The sequence below is a fragment of the Pan paniscus genome, chromosome 6 (assembly GCF_029289425.2).
Source record: "Pan paniscus chromosome 6, NHGRI_mPanPan1-v2.0_pri, whole genome shotgun sequence".
In the NCBI taxonomy this organism is placed as follows: Eukaryota; Metazoa; Chordata; class Mammalia; order Primates; family Hominidae; genus Pan; species Pan paniscus.
In genome coordinates, this window is record NC_073255.2 from 177,717,887 (window position 1) to 177,737,610 (window position 19,724).

Sequence of the window (19,724 nt, forward strand, 5' to 3'; positions counted from 1 at the left end):
CATTGGTCCAAAATGGGACAATAGAAAGACAAGAAATAATAATGACAGGAATGGGTTGCAATATATTTAATTATTTTAAATCCATAAGTCCATAGTAATGAGAGAGAGAAAGAGATCGTGTGAAAGAAAAGTGTTGAAAGGTAAGAAGTGAAGTTTCTTTTAAGGATGAATTCTAGTTACTATAGAAAAAATGAATGACGGATTTAGAAAAATGACTATTTTGCGACCGCCAATATAAAAACTACTCCAGATCAGAACCATCAAGAGTTGCTAAAAGTATTATTGGGTGAAAGATTTTTGAGGTATAGGACAGTCCCATGGCTTCATAGTATCATCACACAGACCTTATCAATTACAAAGGGAGATGCTACCTTTAAAATGGAGAGATGTGGCAGTCACCTCAAGCTAACAAATTTAGCATCACAAACAGGGATACAGTTCAACATTACGTAAGTGCTTGTGCGAAGCATCACCTATGTAGTGCAGGTATTTGGGCCAAAAAGATGCTTAACCTGAATATAATAAGGAAATAGTCAAATCCAGAATGTGGGACAAGACAAATCACTCTAACTCTTTAAAAATTCAGTATTATGAGGAACAAAAAAGTCAAGCAGAGGGGATTATTCTAGATTAAAAGAGATTAAGGAGATGTAAGAACCAGATACAATGCATGAAACAACTGAATCCTGAATAAGAAAATAAACTACAAGGATATTTTTGGGACAATTGGGGAAATTTAAATATGGGCTGTATACCAAGTTATAATTTTGAGTTAATGGTAATTAATTTAATTAATGTTCTTTATTTTATGAGGAAGTAGTGTTTAGGGATGAAATATCATGTCTTCAATTTTTAAGTAGTTCAGAAAAAGAGACAGAGAAATAAAGAAAATGTGATAAATATTAACAACTGGGGAAGAAAAACGACTGGAGAATCTAGATGAAGGATATAGTAATTGTTTGTAATGCTATTCTTTTTTAAATTTTGTAAAATGTTTTGTAGAGACAGGCTTTCACTGTGTTGCCCTAGCTTGTCTTAAACTCCTGGCCTCAAGCAATCCCCCTGCCTCAGCCTCCTAATGTGCTAGGATTATAGGCACGAGCCACTACATCTGGCCCTGTAATACTATGTTTTAAGTTTTCTGTATATTTGAAATTTTCTCAAAAAAATCTGAAAGAAATTTTTCTTTTGTAATATAAAAATAATATACATTTATGGTAATAAAATGTTGTATTGAGTTTCTAAAGGAATGTTTCTTGCAGACAATTAACAACGTGTTAGGTATCTATTACTGTTACTATTGTATTGTTACCTTTTTCTTGCATTATCTGCCTAAACTCTATTCCTGATAAATCTACTTTGTAAATGCTTTTTGTTTTCTGATACTTTGGAATTAAACCGTGTTGCATCATGATTCATAGACAATAAGAGTCTGCAAGACAATATTTTTTTTTTTTTTTTTTTGAGACGGAGTTTCACTCTTGTTGCCCAGGCTGGAGTGCAATGGTGCTATCTCAGCTAACTGCAACCTCTGCCTCCCGGGTTCAAGCGATTCTCCTGCCTCAGCCTCCCAAGTAGCTGGGATTACAGGCATGCACCACCACGCCAGGCTAATTTTGTATTTTTAGTAGTGATGGGGTTTCTCCGTGTTGGTCAGGCTGGTCTTGAACTCCCGACCTCAGGTGATCCGCCTGCCTCAGCCTCCCAAAGTGCTGGGATTACAGGTGTGAGCCACCATGCCCAGCCAAGACAACATTTTTTATGGGTTTTAATCAAGTTTTAATAAGACCTTGTAATGTATCTCTACCTATCAAGTAGGAATTTTCCCATATATTAAATATAGGTATATTATTCTAAGTGTTTATATGGAATACACTTTTTTTATTATAAACATTTACAGCAAAACCTTTCCTGGTTTCTTCTTAAAATATTTTTATGGTGTCCCCTAGTTCCATTTTTTTATTTCCTCAATTATTCAACAAATATTTATTGCATAGCTACTGTGTGCCGTGTGCCAGCTACTGTGTGCCGTGTGCCAGCTACTGTGCTAGGCTGTTTATATAATCTGAACAATGACAGTCTTAGATTTTTTTTGTTTAACATTTATCATTACTGTAGGAGAGCTTTAAATACAGTACACTGTTAAAGAGTACATATCTAATAGTACCCCCACTTTTACAGATACCAGAACTTCTCTTTCTGTGTGTGTTTTTTGTTTTTGTTTTTGTTTTGAGACGGAGTCTCCCTCTGTCGCCAAGGCTGGAGTGCAGTGGCACGATCTCAGCTTACTGCAACCTCTGCCTCCCGGGTTCAAGCAATTCTCCTGCCTCAGCCTCCTGAGTAGCTGGGATTACAGGCGCACGCCACCATGCCTGGCTGATTTTCGTGTTTTGAGTAGAGATGGGGTTTCACCATGTTGATCAGGCTGGTCTCGAACTCCTGACCGTGTGATCAGCCTGCTTCAGCCTCCCAAAATGCTGGGATTACAGGTGTGAGCCACTGTGCCTGGCCTGTTTTTGTGTGTTTAATATCTCTGATGCCGATTTTCAAATCTGTGCTTTGCTCTTGTGTTTGATCCTTAGGTATAGATATATTTTTATGAGATCTTGCTTCCCACTTCACAGAGAAAATATAGGCTGTAAGATATGAACTCTGTAGCTTCAAATTACAACTATAAACTTCTATGCATTTTTGTTCATTCTTACCTCCTTTCCTGCCTCACAATATGAAGTGTTGCTCCTCTTTTTGCATTTGATACTTTTGGCTGTTTCCTTTTTCTTGAAAATATCTGTTGCTTTAGATGTCATGATGCTACATACTCCTGCTTCTTTTCTTGAAGGCCAGTTCTTTCTCGGTTTCCTTAATGGGGTCAGTTTTGACCATCTGCAGTTTAACTGTTGGTATAACACGGGGCTCCATTCTTTGCCTATTTCTTTTCTTACAGAACTTGTCTCAGTCAGTTCAGGCTGCTATGGCAAAGTACTACAGGCTGGGTGGCTTTAAAACAACAGAAATGATCTCTCAGAGTTCTTGAGGCTAAAGTCTGAGATCCTGGTGCCTGCATAGCCAGGTTCTGGTGAGGGCCCTCTTCTGTGTTACACTCTGCTGTCTTCTCGTTGTGTTCTCATGTGGCAGAAAGAGGACATGAGAGCTCTCTGGGGCCCCTTTTTATAAGGTCACTAATCCCATTCATGAGGGCTTCATCCTCATGACCCTCCCAAAGCCCTTACCTCCTGATATTGGAGGTTATGACGTTAACGTATGAACTTGTTGGGGGGGAACACAAACATCTGGTCTGTTGCAGAACTCCTTCTACCCTCTTACCCATTCCATTGGTTTTATTTACAATAATGTTTTCCCTGGCCTCAACCTGTTGTATCCAACTACTTACTAGATGTCTGCACCTGAATATATCACAAACACTGCCAAACTGGCAAGTCCCAAGCTGAGCTCTACAATTCCCACTTTCTGCTTCATCAGCTATTCAACCTGTAATTTTTAAAAATCTCAGTTAGCTACCACCTTTTAACTTTATTATTTAAAGACAAATACTAATTCTATCCTTTATTCTCTGTTGCAGATATAACATAAATCTCTTTCATTGAATCCCTGTAATCATTTTCAGTAATTGAGTTCAGCTACTTCAGAAGTTTTTCAACAGCACTTTGGTAAATGTATATGTCTTCACTTTCACATCTTTCCACATTAGGTGTCCTCTACTGAAGGAAAATATGAATATTTCCCGTTTAAAACTCTTTTATTTATTACTTTGATACTTCTCTGGCCATCTCAGTTGCTCCTGGGTTTGAAGTTCTGGTTTCAGCATCTGCCTTAATCATTTCCTTATGCTTTTAATAGCTCATTATTAGATAATATAGGCCAAATATTAATTTAACATTTTATAGCTATATCTGATTTAGATTGCTAGTATATATGTCAATCACAGTTTATATATTTTATACATTAAAGTAACCTAATGGCTTGGGAGGCAAATATTCTAATTATTCAGAGATGCATATTATATATATGTATCTCTCTTACATTATTCAGAATTAGTGTGGTTTTGTAGATGGCACTTTTCATATAAGAATTTCTCTTCATAAATATAGGCTGGGTGTGGTGGCTCAAGTCTGTAATCCCAGCACTTTGGGAGGCCGAGATGGGAGGATCAGTGTAGGTTAAGAGTTTGAGACCATCCTGGCCAACATGGTGAAACCCCATCTCTACTAAAAATACAAAAAATTAGCTGGGTGTGGTTGGCGCCTGTAGTCCCAGCTACTCGGGAGACTGAGGCAGGAGAATGGCTTGAACCTGGGAGGCAGAGTTTGCAGTGAGCTGAGATCAGGCCACTGCACTGTAGCCTGGGCGACAGAGCAAGACTCTATCTCAAAAAAAAAAAAAAGAATTTCTCTTCATGAATATAAACATATCATGCCTGATTTTGTACAGGACAATCATTCACTCTCTAGGAAAAGTTATTAGTGACTAAAATAATAGAAGAAGTTGGAGGTTAGGAAATTCAGAAGCCAGGAGGAGCCCTGTTACTTTAAGGAGAAGATTGACTATTTTATCGTTTTACATTTCATGTTATATAATACATTTTGGACATAAGTGCAGTGGATTGTTTTGGATGAGACCAGGTCCAAAGATTTTTGAAATGTTGAAGAGAAGATGTGGCTAAAACTGCCTTTAAAATTTATAAGCAGGAGACTTCTCAGTGGGAGCAGAGCTGTGGTGGCAGCAGCCAGCCAGGCGAGACTCAACCTGAACCTGAATTTTACTGCTGCTGGCTTATAGGATATTGAGAAATTCAGGCAGCAGCTTCATGCTATTAAAAGTTTTTGAGTATATAGATCAAGGTTGAAACTCCCAACCCTATACTGAAGAGTACTTAGAGAAGTCTCTAGCTAAAAATAAACAAGTTAAAGGCAAAATGGACACAATAAAGAAATTTAAAAGCCTTATGCTTCAAGAATGGACATGGCTAAGAATTGAGCCACCAAGGTGGGAATCATCCATCTTCTTAACTAGCTGATTTTTACCAAGCCTGAAGGTACCCATTTATTGCCCTTGCTGAACCGACATGCCCGTTACAAAGTATTTGTGAACACTGAATATTAAAGTTTTCTTGCTAATGTGGAACTGGAACAATTACTTCAAAACCATTATAATTTTCCTCAAGGCATATGTCCTTGTAATTTGACCTTGCTGGGTGCTGGAAACTTCAAGTTATGGGAGATGTGAAACCAGTTTTGTTTTCTCTGTCCCTGAAAGTTTATATTATTGTCATGTTTTCAGGTACAGGCAACTTCACATCTTTGGGTGTGATTTATTTAATTACTCTCCATGGGAAAACCGGTCCTAGGAAAATCATTTTGGAAATATGAACTATGCTTGGTAAACTAAAGAGTTTTAAAAATTAAAAGTTACAACTCTTTATTTTGAGAATGGGTCTAGATATAAGCAAACACTGAACCCTGTTTTTCCTCAAAAAATAAAGTCATTGTGGCTGGGTGCTGTGGTGTGTGCCTGCAGTCCCGGCTACTCAGGAGGCTGACACAGGAGAATCACTTGAGCCCAGGAGTTTGAGACCAGCCTCAGCAATATAGCAAGATCATCCCTGATTGTATGAAAAAATTTAAAAATTAGCTAGGCTTGGTGGCACGTGCCTATAGTCCCAGCTACTCAGGAGGCTGAGGCAGGAGGATCGCTTGAGCCAAGGAGTTTAAGGCTGCAGTGAGCTGTGATGGCACCACGGCACTCTAGCCTGGATGACAGACCTCATCTCAAAAAAATAAAAATAGGCCAGGCACGGTGGCTGACGCTTGTAATCCCAGCACTTTGAGGGGCCAAAGCGGGTGGATCACGAGGTCAGGAGTTTAAGACCAGCCTGACCAATATGGTGAAACCCTGTGTCTACTAACAATTCAAAAATTAGCCGGGTGTGGTGGTGCGCACCTGTAGTCTCAGCTACTCGGGAGGCTGAGGCAGGAGAATCACTTGAACCCGGGAGGCGGAGGTTGCAGTGAAGCAAGATCGCACCGCTGCACTCCAGCCTGGGTGACAGAGCAAGACTCCATCTCAAAAATAAAATAAAATAAAATAAAAATAAAATTTAAAAAATAAAGTCATAATCAAAATAACCACATAAATGAAGTGTTCTGACTTAGATGCATGCTACTTTGTCTTTTTGGGTGGAGGTTGGAGAAGGCATGTGGGGATGTTTGTGTGCTAGGTGTTGTGACAGAATATATGAAAACAGTTGCTTACTTCTATGGCTAAGGCAGACTCTCTGGTTGGTAGGGAGCTAGTGCTGAGAGAAGCTTGCCAGAGATGAAAAATGAATGGAGAGGAGAAGTCAACAGGGCAGTCTGCGAGAGACCTCATGAGGTTTGGGCTTGAGCACCTGGGAAGCAAAGTGTCATGAATGGAGGGAGCAGGCCTTTCTCCCCATATCCACACAGGACCCAGCCCTGTTCTGGCAATGTGCAAACAAATGGCTCTGCAAGTATCAGGGGGCTACAACCTTGGCCTGATGGTGGGGAGCCCACAAAGGGTGCTGTCAGCATTAGTGTCAGTGATCCTCCCTCAAGCAGTGTCAAGGGCAGTGGGCAATAGCCAGGGCCAACCAAAGTAGAAGAGAAAGAACATGGTGGTCCTGAGTGGGAAATGGCGTGAGAACAGCTGAATGGTGCAGGGCCCATGTTATACCATTGCATCCACATTTTACTCCCTGTGACTCTCAGCTGGGCCCTGGGAGTGATATTCACCCAGAATACCATGTCGGTCATGCATTCCGGAATTGGGCAATGTGTCTGCCTGGTCTTGGGAAGCATGCCTTTTGGAGACTCCCAGAAATAATTACAGGCTGCTTTTCATGGGCCACTGAGGTTCAAGCTATCAAACTTGTAGGGACCAAGCCATTATGATTTTGAGTTTCGAGTTAATACATCCTCATTTTATTCATATGGTCTGATAACATCTGGGGGTCCTCGTTACTTAGCTTTTACCACTCTTATCAGAGATTGTTGGGTTGTCTTATAGTAGGAGCCAGTGGGAGTATAAGCAGTGTTCCAAATTCAAGTGCATTTGGAGGACTGATGAGACAGGCCTGGCAGCATGCATTTGCATGGGGGTCTGGGATGGCTTGTAGGTGGGTCAAAGACTATGAACCTGTGTTAAATTGAGTGATTTTCAGAATAGCGTAATATCCATCATTCAGATTGTTCTCCATTCCTACTTATACCTGGGTTTTGAGGTAAATCTGCAAAAAGGTCATATTTAATTTAAATCTGTTCAGGGCAGAGCTTATGGCAAGCTCTAGTGGGAGAATCAGTGTAGACCGCTCTGGAGAGAAGACATGCCATCTGAAGAAGATAATTATAGAAAAATTTTCTGGCACATTACTGGGAGAAAATTTGACCATAGGGAACCAGGGGGTGATGGGTCCAGAAATGCCCATTAGGCATTTTGCCAGACTTGCCAAGTCATAAAGACAGGTGGGCCCAGGAGCAGTCCATCAAAAAATTGAAATGGTACATTTGGGGTCAAATGTGAGCAGAGCAGAAGGCACAAGTAAGCTTCAGGGAAAGGTAGCCTAGACTGATGTCCCCTGCCACAGATGCACAGGTACCCCTACCCTAACTCACACTTATGACTGTGTTGTGGGGAGAGTTCCCATACAGCCAGCTAAAGGAAGATGTATTAGTCCGTTTTCATGCTGCTGGTGAAGACATCCCCGAGACTGGGTAATTTATAGATAAAAAGAGGTCTGATGGACTCACAGCTCCACATGGCTGGGGAGACCTCACATCATGGCAGAAGGCAAAAGGCACATCTTACATGGGGCAGACAAGAGAGAAGGAGAGCCCAGTGAAAGGGGAAACCCCTTATAAAACCATCAGATCTCGTGAGACTTATTCACTACCATGAGAACAGTATGGGGGAAACCAACTCCATGATTCAATGATCTCCCACTGCATCCCTCCCACAACTTGTGGGAATTGTGGGAGCTATAGTTGAAGATGAGATTTAGGTGGGGACACAGCCAAACAATGTAAGAGGGAAAAGCCCAAACCTTGTTTACAGATGTGTCTGTTGAGTTACATGGGTGCAAACTGAATATGTATGTGGCTGCATTATATTCACCTTTAGAGATGCCCTTAAACAATACTGGGCAGGGAAACTCTTCCCAATTGGCAAGCTGTGAGTGGTACTTTGTGTGGAAGGAAGAGTTGCCCAAGATAAGAATATATGCAGATTCCACGGCAGTGGCCGGTGATCAGGGGCCTAGAAGTCAAAGACTGACAGATTGGAGGCAAATAAAGTCTAGGGAAGAAGTGTGTGAATAGACACTTGAGAGTTAGCAAAAAATATGCAGGTCCTATGTCAAAATGTTAACATCAGGCCGGGCGTGGTAGCTCATGCCTGTAATCCCAGCACTTTGGGAGGCCAAGGTGGGCAGATCACTTGAGGTCAGAAGTTGGAGACCAGCCTGGCCAACATGGGGAAACCCCATCTCTACTAAAAATACAAAAATTAGCCGAGCATGGTGGTACACACCTGTAGTCCCAGCTACTCGGTAGTCTGAGGCAGGAGAATTGCTTGAACCCAGGAGGTGGAGGTTGCAGTGAGCCGAGATTGCGCCACTGCACTCCAGCCTGGGCAACAGAGTGAGACTCCATCTCAAAAAAATAAACAGTTATCCACCAGAGAGCATCCAACATGGATAAGGCATGTGATGGTTAATTTTGTGTATCAACTTGACTGGGCCACGGGGTGCTCAGAAATTTAGTCAAACATTATTCTGGGTGTGTCTGTGAGGGTGTTTCTGGGCAAGATTATCATTTCAATTGGTAGACTCAGTAAAGCAGATTGCCCGCATAATGTGGGTATGTCTTGTCCAATCAGTCGAAGGCTTGAATAGAACAAAAAAGTTGAGTCTCCTACAAGTAAGGGGGAGTTTCCTCCTGCCTGACTACTTGGAGCTGGGGCATCAGTTTTGTCCTGCCTCTGCACTTGAAGTGAAACATTGGTTTTCCTGGTCTTTAGCCTGCTAGGCTTTGAACTATACCTACACTATTGGCTCTCCTGGTTCTCAGGCTTTCAGACTTGGACTGGAAAAACACCATTGGCTCTCTTGGGTCTCCACCTTGCCAACTGCAGATCTTGGGACTTGTCAGCCTCTATAATTGCATTTGTTTCCCTCTACCTCTAGGTAGGTAGGTAGATAGCTAGCTAGATAGATCAATCTTATAGAGATATATGTACATAGGCCCTGAAGGTACAATTAAGTTATTTAAGAAGTGGCCCAAATGCCCATGGTCCCCACTATTTCTAATTACCTTCTCTCTTACAGCCTGCACCTGTGGCCTCATGGCGCATTCTCTACAATCAGTTGACAGAGGAAGAGAAGACTCAGGCCTCGTTTACAGATGATTTTGCATTCTATGCAGGTACGACTCAAAAGTGTACTTCTGCCACATTACAGTCCCTTTCTGAGACATCCCTGAAATACTGTAGGAAGGGAAATCTTCCCAGGTGGCAGAACTTTGAGCAGTGCACTTGGTTGTTCACTTTGCTTGTAAGGAGAGATGGCCAGATGTGCAATTATGTATCAATTCTTGAGCTGTGGCCAGTGATTTGGCTGGGTGGTCAGGGACTTGGAAAGAACATGATTTAAAAATTGGTGACAAGGAAATTTGGGGAAGAGATATGTGGGTGGACATCCCTGAGCAAAAAACTTCTGAAGTTATTTGTGTCCCATGTGAATGCTCACCAAACCAAAAGGTGATGTCAGCAGAGGAGGATTTTAATAATCAAGTGGATAGAATAACCCATGTGTGGATACCAGCGGTATTAGTCCATTCTCACACTACTGTGAAGAAATATGCAAGACTAGGTAATTTATAAAGAAAAGAGGTTTAATTGACTCACAGTTCCACATGGCTGGGGAGGCCTCAGGAGACTTGCAGTCGTGGCAGAAGGCACCTCTTCACAGGGCAGCAGGAGAATGAGGGCTAAGCAAAGGGGGAAGCCCTTTATAAAACCATCGGATCTCGTGAGAACTCACTCAATATCACGAGAACAGCATGGAGGAAACAGTCCCCATGTTTCAATTACCTTCTACTGGGTCCCTCCCATGCCATGTGGGGATTATGGGGATTATAGTTCAAAATGAGATTTGGGTGGGGATACAGCCAAACCATATCACCAGTGAAACTCTTTCCCCAACAACCCCATTATTGTCCAATGGGCTCATAAACAAACTGGCCATGGTGACAGGGAGGAGGTTGTGCATGGGCTCAGCAACATGGACTTCCATTTACCAAGGCCAACCTGGCTGTAGCCACTGCCGAGTGTCCATTCTGCCAGCAGCAGAGACCAACACTGAACACGCCATATATGGTCCTATTCACTGGGGTAATCAGCCAGCTACCTGATAGCAGGTTACCATTGGACATATGGAAGAGGCAGCATTTGGTTCTTACAGGAACAGACATTTATTCTAGATATAGATTTGCCCTCCCTGAATGCAGTGCTTCTGCCAACACTACCATCTGTGAATTTATAGAATGCCCATCCACCATCATGGTATTCCATACAGCATTGCTTTTGATCAAGGAAATAACGTTTCAGAAAAACAGAGGTAAAGAAATGGGCCCATGTTCATGGAATTCACCATGTTCCCCACCACCCTGAAACAGCTGGCTTGACTGCATGGTGGAGTGGCCTTTTGAAGACACAGTTACAGCTCCAGTTAGGTGGCAGAGCTGAAGCAAGGTTCTCCAGGAAGTTTTATATGCTCTGAATCAGCATCCAATACGTGGTACCGTTTCTACCTTAGCCAGGACTCACGGATCTAGGAAGTAGTGGGTGGAAATGGGAGTGGCACCACTCACTGTTATCTCTAATAATCCACTAGCAAAATTTTGCTACCTCTTCCCATGACCTTATGCTCTGCTTGCCTAGAGGTTTTAGTTCCACAGGGAGAAATGTTTCCATCAGGAGACACACCAGTGATTCCATTGCACTGGAATTTAAGACTGTGGCCCAGACATTCTGGGCTCCTCATGCCTCTGAACCAACAGACTAAGAAGGGAGTATCTCTGTTGACTGGAATAATTAATTCTGATTGCCAAGGGGGAAATTGGACTACTACTCCACACTGGGCATAAGGGAGAGTATATCAGAAATACAAGCAATCTTATTATTATCATGCCCTGTGACTAAGGTCAATGAAAACTACAACAACGCAATCCAGACAGGATTAATAGCCCAGACCCTTCCGGAATGAAGGTTTGGGTCACCCCACTGGTAATGAACCCCCAGCCAGCCAAGGTGCCTGCTGAAGGCAAAACGAAAACAAAAGGGGTCATGGAAGGAGGTGATTATCAATACCAACTATGATCATGTGACCAGTTACAAAAATGAGAACTGTAATTGTCATACATTTATCTCCTTTATTTTGTTATAAATATGTATGTATGATAAGTAACTTTGTTTCTTCCCTCTTTTATTCCTTTATCATGTAACATAAGATGTATTGGCTTTATATCATAGTATTTAAGTATTGTTAATTTTACATCATAGTATTTAAGTTGTGGGATACCAAGGACAAGAGTAAATGTCACTCAAGGATTTTACCTCCTCTGCTGGGGAAGGGATTAATGTGTTTCCAGTTGTATGCAGGGTAGTTGTGTCATGTTAGGTGGAATTATGACATTGGTTCTGTCTTTATTTGGAGATTAAATATGATTTAAGGAGATGTGTATATTTGCCAGCCTGACAAGGGGTGGACTTGTGATGGTTAATTTTAATGTGTCAACCTGACTGGTCTACAGGGTTCGTAGATATTTGGCTAAACAATATTCTGAGGTTATGCATGGGCCCAGTGACCTGACCTCCCACTTACCAAGTCTGTTCTAACTGCTGCTGTCACTGAATGTCTAACCTGCCAGCTAGGAAGACCAATGTTGAGCCCCTGATAGGGCACCATTTACTGAGGAGACTCATTGGCAACTTGATGGCAAGTTGATCACATTGGACATCTTGCTTTTCTCACTCAATAATACCAAAAATATCTTATAACTCTTAAAGTCAACTTGCAGAACTCTATTTTATTTATTTATCAATTTCTACTATGAACAAAGCCAAAGAGAACATCCTTCTATGTGTGATCTTCTCCGTGCTTTTACTCCTAAGGGATATAAAGCAGGTTTGTCATTGCTTGGGAAAAGATACAAGTAAATGTAATTTGAATATATATTGCCAGATTGTTTTACAAAAAGGCTAAAATATTTCTTGTTTCCACCAACAATGTATGAGAATCTCCTTCTCGCCATAGTCTTGCAATAATAGGCGTTATCACTCTTTAAAATTTTTGACATATATATATATATATTTATTTTTTTATTATTATTTTTTTTGAGATGGAGTCTCGCTCTTATTGCCCAGGCTGGAGTGCAATGGCACAATCTTGGCTCACCACAACCTTTGCCTCCCAGGTTCTAACGATTCTCCTGCCGCAGCCTCCTGAGTAGCTGGGATTACAGGCATGTGGCACCACACCCAGCTAATTTTGTATTTTTAGTAGAGATGGGGTTTCTCCATGTTGGTCAGGCTGGTCTCGAACTCCCGACCTCAGGTGATCCACCCACCTTGGCCTCCCAAAGTTCTGGGATTACAGGTGTAAGCCACCACTCCTGACCCATTTACTGTATTTTCAAATGTTTATTAGCCATTAGATTTTCTCTTCTGTGAATTGTCTGTTCATATATTTCAAGACTTTCTTACTAGTCTTTTATTCTCTTTTGCATCAGTTTGTAAAAACTCCTTGTACAGTATCATTATGGAATAGTTACCTCTCCTATGTATTATAAATATTTTCTCTGCATTTATTATCTATTGATTTTGATTACTGTATCTCTTCCACATTTATTCATATAAAAGTTTTAAAGTTTTGGCCCTGCGTGGTGACTCACGCCTGTAATCCCAGCACTTTGGGAGGCCGAGGCAGGTGGATCACCTGAGGTCAGAAGTTCAAGACCAGCCTGGTCAACATGGTGAAACCCCATCTCTACTAAAAATACAAAAATTAGTCGGGCATGGTAGCAGGTGCCTGTAATGCCAGCTACTTGGGAGGCTGAGGCAGGAGAATTGCTTGAACCCAGGAGGCGGTGGTTGCAGTGAGCTGAGATCATGCCATTGCACTCCAGCCTGGGCAACAAGAGACAAACTTAATCTCAAAAAAAAAAAGTTTTAAACTTTTATAGTCTAATACGTTTATTTTTTTCTTTTGTCATGTCTGGGTTTGTGTCTCTCCTACCTAAGTATATATTTTCCTAGATTTTTCCCTCTCAAAGATTTTGTTTGTTTGATTGATTTTTAATTTTTTATCCATCTGTAATTTATTTCTGTGTCTGGCATAAGCTAGATATCTGAGTTTTTTGTTTTTTTGTTTGTTTTGTTTTGTTTTGCTTGAGACGGCATTTCGCTCTGTCACCCAGGCTGGAGTGCAGTGGCGCGATCTCGGCTCACTGCAAGCTCCGCCTCCCAGGTTCACACCATTCTCCTGCCTCAGCCTCCCGAGCAGCTGGGACTACAGGCGCCCGCCACCATGCCCAGCTAATTTTTTGTATTTTTAGTAGAGACAGGGTTTCACCGTGTTAGCCAGGATGGTCTCGATCTCCTGACCTCATGATCCGCCCACCTTGGCCTCCCAAAGTGCTGGGATTACAGGCGTGAGCCACCGCGCCTGGCCCAGTTTATTTTCTTTTAGATAGTTGTGCCAGCACCATTTATTAAATAATTCATCTTTTCACAAGGATTTGCACTACCACCTTTATCACATATTACTTTTTGTATATATACTGAGTTCTCTTTCTAGGTCCTTATTCCATTCCATCAAGATGTTTGTCTAATCTTCTACAGTTCTTTAATGATTTGGTAACAGTGATTTTTCAGTTTGTTCTACTATCTGCCAAATCTCCCCTCACTTTTTTTTTCTTTTTTTTTTTGAGATGGAGTCTCACTCTGTTGCCCAGGCTGGAGTGCAGTGGCGCAATCTCGGCTCACTGCAAGCTCTGCCTCCTGGGTTCACGCCATTCTCCTGCCTCAGCCTGCCGAGTAGCTGGGACTACAGCCACCCGCCACCACGCCCGGCTAACTTTTTGTATTTTTAGTAGAGATGGGGTTTCACTGTGTTAGCCAGGATGGTCTCGACTCCTGACCTTGTGATCCGCCCACCTCGGCCTCCCAAAATGCTGGGATTATAGGCGTGAGCCACTGCGCCCAGCCTCCCCTCACTTTTTTTCTTGCTATTCTCAGTCATTTATTTGTCCATGTAACTCTTTCTTGCTTTTTTTTTTTTTTTTTTTTTGGAGATAGAGTCTCGCTCTGTCACCCAGGCTGGAGTGCAGTGGAGTGATCTCAGCTCACTGCAACCTCCACCTCCCAGGTTCAAGTGACTCTCCTGCCTCAGCCTCCTGAGTAGCTGGGATTACGGGTGTCTGCCACCACACTCAGCTAATTTTTTGGTATTTTTAGTAGAGACGGGTTTTCACCATGTTGGCCAGGCTGCTTTTGAATCCTGATCTCAAGTGATCCACCCATCTCCGCCTCCCAAAGTGCTAGGATTACAGGCATGAGCCACTGTGCCTGGCCTGTCCATGTAACTCTTAAAGATATTTAATCCAGATCACCCACTGCCTATTCGAGTACTAATTGCAATGTAACTAAATTTACACATCATTTTGGGAAAATTGTCTTACCTAGTTTTTACAAATAGATGTTATTGTGTATATTTCAGGTTTAAACATGATGTTATGGGTACAAATAGACAGTAAAATGGTTACCAAAGTGAAGCAGATTAACATCTATAATGTCACACAGTTTCTTTTTTGGTGACAAGAGCAGCTAAAGTCTACTCTGTTGTTTTCAACAAACATCCCTAATGCAATTTTATTAACTTTATTTGTTATTTGTTTTTGTGTTTTTGAGATGATGTCTTACTCTGTCACCCAGGCTGTTGTGCAGTGGCACAATCTCGGCTCACTGTAACCTCAGCCTCCCAGGTTCAAGCAATTCTCCTACCTCAGCCTCCTGAGTAATTGGGATTACAGGTGCCTGCCACCACACCCGGCTAATTTTTTTTTTTTTTGTATTTTTAGTAGAGATGGGATTTTACCATGTTGGCCAGGCTGGTCTTGAACTCCTGACCTCAAATGATCCACCCACCTCGGCCTCCCAACGTGCTGGGACTACAGGCATGAGCCACCGCGCCTGACCAATTTTATTAACTTGAGTCTTCATCTACATTAAATCTTTAAACTTGTTCATCCTGCATATCCACCGCTTTGTATCTTCTGATCTACATCTCCTCAGTTCCTCTCCCACGTTTTAATAGTAGTCTTCTCATCCAAGCATATGAATGCTTTCTCTTTCTTTCTTTCTTTCTTTCTTTGATACAGAGTCTTGCTCTGTTGCCCAGGCTGGAGTGAAGTGGTGCGATCTCGGCTCGCGCCACTTATATTTATACCATTTTTCCTCTCACTGAAGGTACTACACTGTTCAAGACAGTGTTAAGTAATAACACTGCTGATATAGCATGGTGTTGTAGTTATTAAAATCAACTAGTTATTCATTTTAATAAAACAATTTTTGGTATTTTGTTATTTAGGACATTTCCTGTTGGGTTTTGGTAAATAGTCTATTATGTTAATAATTTTCTTCTATAGCTAATTTGTGTAGAATTTTTTTGTTAGGAATGGCTATTGAATTATATCAGTTATATTTTCATGATCATACATATCATGTATCTTGACGTGATCATATAGTTTTCCTCTTAAATCTGTTGATATATTGGATTATATTGACAGGTTTTCTGTTAGTCAACCACCTTTAAAAAATCTTGATTACATTTCTGAATTCAGTGTAATTGTGTGGAATCGTGCATATATATTCATAAACTTAGAAATGTGCATCTATACACATAAATGTGACTGAGCTACAGTTTCCTGTTTTGTTTGGCTTTGTTTTGTTTGCATTGTCTTTATTGGGTTTAGATTTACAGTTTGCTGACTTCTTAAAATAAATTGATGGGCTTTTTATCTTTTTTTGAATAGCCTGGAATAGTATAAATCACATTGAGATTTTATGCTGTTTAAAGAATAGATAAAACTCAGCTGGGAACCCATCTGTCTCTGGTGATTTTTGCAATGTTAGAGTTTAACACTTTTTCAATTTCATCAACGGTTATTGTTCTATTTATGTTTAGTCTCTTTCTTGGGTGAGTTTTGTTTATATAGGAAATCATCTCTTTATCCTCCTGTTTTCAAATTTATTGACACCAAAGTATATGTGTATATGTGGTATCTCTTATAATTCTTTTAATCACTTTATCTCTGGTATGTCTTCTTTCTCATTCTTAGTCTTATATATGTTTATTCTCTTTATTTCTCCTTAGTTAGACCGGTAAGAGTTTAAAAATATGATTTGTATTTTCAAAGAACATGTGTTTTATGTTATTAAGAGTGGACAATTGAAGCTACAAGGCATCATATATGTCTGAATTGTCTCTGATGATGGAGGACATCATAAGAAATATCAAAGACACTTCTGTAAAAAGCCACAGAATATGCAAAGAAAGCAATTATATGCCAGACAGAAAATAATGGGGTGAAAGACAAGAAATAAATATAAATTATGTTTAATTCAGTCTTCATTGTCAACTAGGAACTCAAAATAAGAACTTTCAAATAAATGCCATGACTTTAGCAAATGGATGTGTTCACATAAGCATAGGTGATGCACCAAAAGCACACTACTTTGGGGAAAAAATGGAGTCAAACCTATACTGAGAAAGAAAATGTTTCCTCAGTTATCAAGCTATCTTGTCTAAGAGTATTGTGTGGAACAGTGTTCAGTTCTTATTTTGTAGTCAAAGGATGTTCTAAAATTAATCTTTATCATCAGCAGATAAGTAGATTGTATTTATTAATACCTTTGTTCTAAACTAAATAATAAAACCATAAAGTTTCTGATAAGTTTGAAAACATTGTTGACCAGAAAGGAGCAAGAATATGGAGAAAATGGAAACCAGGAGTAATTCACACATATTCACACATAGGCAATGCTCAGGGTGTGTGTGTGTGTGCGTGCGTAGCCTCTCTCTCTCTGTGTGTTTCTATGTAGTCTCTTTGTTAATTTAAAAGTATTAAAAAGTATTATGTATGATCATTTATAAAATAATCATGTCTGATATACTGAAATTTAAGTATCATTACAATAATTCCATTTCATTAACTTTTTTTTTGCTTGTTTTTTTGAGATGGAGTCTCCCTCTGTTGCCTAGGCTGGAGTGCAGTGGTGCAATCTCAGCTCACTGCAACCTCCGCCTCCCGGGTTTAAGTGATTCTTATGCCTCAGCCTCCCGAGTAGCTGGGATTACAGCACACCACCATGCCTGGCTAATTTTTGTATTTTTAGTAGAGACGGGGTTTCACCATGTTGGCCAGGCTAGTCTCAAACTCCTGACTTAAGGTAATCCACCTGACTCAGCCTCCCAAAGTGCTGGGATTACAGGAGTGAGCCACCATGCGCAGCCTCATTAACTGTTTATAGTTTTATTAGAAACAACACTACAAGCTGCTATAATTTAAGAAATCTGGCATTCTTCATTGTTGCAGCCTTACAAAAGAGAGGTAAAATCTCAAGAAAAAAATCACATATACATACATTAAAAACAAAGCTGTTTTTAAAAATACAGAAACCACAAATTTTATCAAGAGTAACTACAATAAAAGAACCCCACATTAATTAAATACACCATTTAACATACTGCTATCATTACCATCAATTTCTGCTGATTCTGATCTTTCATTTTTTACATTTAACAATAATAGTTATCACTTATTAGGAAGTTACTATATGCCAGGCAGTAAAATACATCAAACTCATTTAATCTTCTGAATGACACTGTAAACAAGTATTATTACATATCTTGCCCAAAATTTATTTATATTATTGATCAGAATACCTACACATCTGGGCATGGTGTCTCACGCCTGTAATCCCAGCAGTTTGCAAAGCCAAGATGGGAGAATGCCTCGAGCCCAGGAGTTCAAGACCAGCCTAGGTAACAAAGCGAGACCTCCCCTCTACTACGAATAATAATAATAATAATAATAATAATAATAATAATAAATCAGCTGAGGGTGGTGATGTGCACCAGTCCCAGCTACTCAGGAGATTGAGGTTGCAGTGAGCTATGATCACACCACTGCACCCTAACCTGGGGAACACAGCAGCAAAAACCTGTCTCAATAATAATAATAATAATAATAATAATAATAATAATACCTATAGTGTTTCTCAAGTATGAGTTTCAGTGAATTAGTGGTTCTAGCTTAGTGTCCATTCACATTCCAAATATATAATTTGGCTGGACACGATGGCACATGTAATCCCAGCACTTTGGGAGGCAAAAGCAGGCGGATCACTTGAGCTCAGGAGTTCAAGACCAGCCTGGGAAACATGGTGAAACCCCATCTCTACAAAAATACAAAAAATTAGCCGGGCATGGTGGCATGCTTCTGTAGTCCCAGCTGCATGGGAGGCTCAGGTGGGAGGATTACCTGAGCCAGGGAAGTCAAGGCTGCAGTGAGCCTAGATTGTGCCACTGCACTCCAGCCTGCGTGACAGAGTGAGACCCTGTCTCAAAAAACAAAACAAGGCCAGGCGTGGTGGCTCATGCCTATAATCCCAGCACTTCGGGAGGCTGAGGTGGTTGGATCACTTGAGGTCAGGAGTTCAAAACCAGCCTGGCCAACATCGTGAAACCCTGACTCTACTAAAAATACAAAAATTAGCCAGGTGTGGTGGCGCATACCTGTAGTCCCAGCTACTTGGGAGGCTGAGGCAGGAGAATGGCTTGAACCCTGGAGGCGGAGGTTGTAGTGAGCCATTGCACTGCAGCCTGGGCAACAGAGCAAGACTCTGTCTCAAAAAAAACCCCATAAAGAAACAAAAAATGTAATATAATTTGTTCCTGAAGACTAGCTTGATTATACAATGCAGCAGCAGGCTTTTCTAGTAACCCTAATGCAGAATTGAGAAAAGTACATAATCCTTTCTACATATATCCACATACCCATACCACCCCCTCTACCTTCAACACATCTTCCTTCCCCCTCAGTCCCTTCCTCTCACCTCCTCCCCCACCTCCTCTTCTCCTATCATTCTCACAATTTGTTATCACATCCTTGAAGTCACCTTTTATTTATCTTCTCAGTGTGAGAGTCACATATGATGTTTATCAACATACAAGACCCATCTGCACACATGCAACTTAATTTCCCTGTGTTGACTGCTCTTGTAGAATTCAGGGTCCAGGCCTGTCCTCTACATGAATTCCCAGCTTGCCCAACCCCCTAAACTGGTTCCTCTCCTCTAGTTTTACACATTCAGGCAAGTGGAGTGAAGCAACTGAGCAGTCACCCACCCAGGTATTCAAGCCATAAACTTAAAAATCACTCTTGAGTCCTCTTTTTCGCTCTCCACAGCACCGCCATCCATTACGTCTACCTCCAAATCTTTTTTCTTTTTTTTTTTTTTTTGATACAATCTCACTCTGTTGCCCAGGCTGGAGTGCAGTGGCGCAATCTCTTGGCTCACTGCAACCTCCGCCTCCTGGGTTCAAGAGATTTTCATGCCTCAGCCTCCTG